Below are 3,446 nucleotides of genomic sequence, written 5' to 3' on the forward strand. Positions count from 1 at the left end.
AGCAATCAAGTTCTTGAGGATTAACTAGACCAGTTATATTTATTTGGAGGAACAAGCTGAGAGTATAAGGAATAGATATCAAATATAAAGAAAGAGAAGAATCAAGTATAAATATTAAGGTTTGAACTAAAAAGTGACTGATGGTTCCATTTACTCAGTGAGGGTGAAATTATGGATTAGAAAGGAAATGAGAATGTATCAAGAGCTCATTTTGAGGTGTTTATCATTTTTGTTGTTGTTTAATGTTTTATTTCAACTTTTCTATGTTTGAAGATGTTCATAAGAAAGACATAGGGAAAAATCTGTTTTGAAAATATATTGAATATCATCAAAATGTCATAAATGTGTCCAAAATCTCAATTACATAAAGTATAGGATTAATGCAGTGTATCTGGTTTAAGCCTGCTGCAGAAGGTGGGCTTCAATAGCGTTGTGCTGGGTTCACTTTTAATGGGGACCGGTAATTGAAAATTGACATTCAGCAATAGATTAAGTCACATTTGGGGCATCTAAGTCAAGCTGTGGAGTAAAGGGGTGAATACATAAATCTGGAATGCTGGAGTGAAGGGGAGAAATCAAAGTCTAGCAAAAGAAATGCAAGAGATACAGAGAATGAAATAGAGATACAGAGATAGCGATACAGATAGAAAGAGTGACATGGTGGCAAAGAGGGATGGAGAGCTATGGCCTTCCTTCAGTCAAGGCCTTGATAAATACATTGGTGATGAAAGCCTAGCATCAGTGGAAAGTGCTGTGGTGACTGTCTTCTCTAAGTCAGAAGTGAAGGTAAAAGACCCTGCCATTAAGATAGACTGCTTGATTTCAACAAGAATGGTGTGATCTTGGGGTGATAGGCCAAGTCATTGCTTTTAGATTCCAGAGGGAGTGTGGCCATAGTAATTATAATAGGCAGAAAACTAGAATAGTAATCAGAACAGCCTGATCTACAGAAATCTTTGATGAGAGCACATGCATAATCAAACACTTAGAATCAAATAGGTGGCAGTCCTGAAGTTCATATCTGATCTGTGTAATCATAAAAAAAGTGACACATCTGGTAAACTAACACTTGATTTGGCTTAGCACAATAGCGTCAGGAGGTTTTGCTCAGTTCTGAGACCCCACTTCACTGAGACCCTGGTACACTTGAGGGAGGACTCTCCAATAACAGCACAAGGCTATACGGGATTTTCCTTCTAGCCTTTGGAACAGGGAAAGTGGTAACTGTGTGCTTGGAAACAGAAACTATTCAGCCTGTTAGGAATTATTGAACACTGGCTCTGAACTAATCCCTGGGAATATAAAATGTAACTGTAATTTAACAGAGTGAGGGCTTGTGGAATTTACGTGGGAAGTGGCATTTTTAGTTGATCCTACCTCACGATAGGTATAGCGGGATAACAAGTTCATACTCATGTCATTTCCCAAAATCTTAAGTTGTAATTAAGATACACGTGGCTACCTATTGTATTGGTTCCCTGAATCAAAGTATAAGAATCATTAGGGGAGAAAGAGGAAATGGAAGTTTCTGTATTTCCCACATTTCCATCAGTTGTGTAAACCCAAACTAAACACACGTCTGTGGTGGAGACAAAGATACTAGAAAAGTGATGAATTTACTAAAGGTACAGGAGTAGTAGAATACAGTTGGGTTTTCTCAGTGGTTCCCTTGGGAATGGGATATTCTGCTCCACATATGACTTGCTCTGGCAAACAAGATGCTAACAAATGGGATGCCATCTAAGCCTGGAAAAGCAATTGTATAGTAGGGCTTGCTTTTTAGCCCATTTTGTTCTTCGAATTAACCATCAAATCATGTCCTGGTAGCCTGCAGGAGGACAAAGTGTGAGGGGCTGGTGGAGAGTTGAGTTATTCCATTTGAGGCCACCCTCTACCATCTTACCCTTTGATCTCAAATGTGTAAATGAGATTAGCAGACGACAGTCAAGCCTGGACCAGGTCAGCAAAACCACCCAATGCAACTTGTCATTTCTCTTTCATGAGAAATAATAGGACTCTTTGTTTTAAGCCAATAAAATATTGCATATCTTGATATGTAGGATTATTGAATAAATGGCTAAATGTCACAGGTGGTTACTATCCCATCTCCTTTATTTCACTTACTAACCGAAAGCTCAAGAGAGAGTGATTTGTAATATGAAAGTGGATTATTTTTAAGTTTAAGCAGGGAGTAACTTCAATTTCAGCTATTCATCCAGATGTTGTCTCCTTACTTGAGGAAATTAAACACAAATCAAATTCCAAGCACTTGTTTTACAACTAGTTATAAAACAAGGTTATTTTTTTTTATTGCTATTGATCTGGAAATTCAGTCTCCCTCTCTCTCCTCATCATTTCTCTCTCAAATACTCAGAAGTAGTTTGCTACCACATGGCAAGAGAATAGATCTCCGTCCTGCTTCTAAATTTAGAACACATTTTAATTTGCAGGGATATTGATCACTGTACTGTCCCAGAGAACATCACAACTGTCCACCAAATAATGAATTTATTTTGATAAGAAATCCAGAAAGCAGCATTTCATTCCATGAAATTCTATGATTCCATAAACAATAAATGGCTTTTTAGTCAGTGAATACTTTTGGAGGTCCAGTGACTGGGATACATTCAAATATTCCCTCAAAAGTAAAGATAAGTTGATATATCTTGGAACTCTTATTCAGAAAAAAAAAATAGAACAATGCAAACAAAGTCACTTTTGATTTTAGAAACAATAATTCACATCTGGATGTATTGTGCTGACCATTTTCTGAGTTACTAAGATGCTTCCATTTTTACCCCAGAAGAGGTTTGTTAGATAGCTCCAAATGGTAAGTAAGGCAATTCTGCCACCCAACCTTCAGAAGCAATGGATTCTATGGTAATGAAAATGTTTGTGGCAAATCAGGTTACAACAAGGACCCTGTGGTGAGCCCAGCACAGAGAGTAAAAAGGGAGATTCTTAGGTTTTGACAGCAAAGACATAACAGAAAAACTACACTTTTGACAAACAACGTTCTTTACTATACAGTAGGTTCCGACAGAGACTAAATGCCTAACCCAGGACTCCAAGTGACCCCATGCCCATAATTATCCAATTCACTATCCATAGACCAAACCACTGTCCAAAAAAGTAAGTACTATATTCAGAACAATTTCTGAAGGCAGAACTAAGCTGCATGAACAGAGAGCTCACACTGCAACTCAAGGAATCCAGTGAGGTAACCTAATACATTTTAACAGTGATAACATTTGTTAACTAACAAACAAATGTAATTAACACTTGTTAATTACATAAACTAAGTGCTTCAAATCTTCCAAAGGAAGTTTTGGGGGGCACCAAAAGGTAGAAAACCTATCGGTATTGCGGGCTTCCTGCTCAGCAGTGAGTCTGCTTCTCCCTCGGACCCTCCCCCTTCTCATGCTCTCTCTCTATATCTCATTCTC

This window comes from Zalophus californianus, chromosome 3 (genome assembly GCF_009762305.2).
Source record: "Zalophus californianus isolate mZalCal1 chromosome 3, mZalCal1.pri.v2, whole genome shotgun sequence".
In the NCBI taxonomy this organism is placed as follows: domain Eukaryota; kingdom Metazoa; phylum Chordata; class Mammalia; order Carnivora; family Otariidae; genus Zalophus; species Zalophus californianus.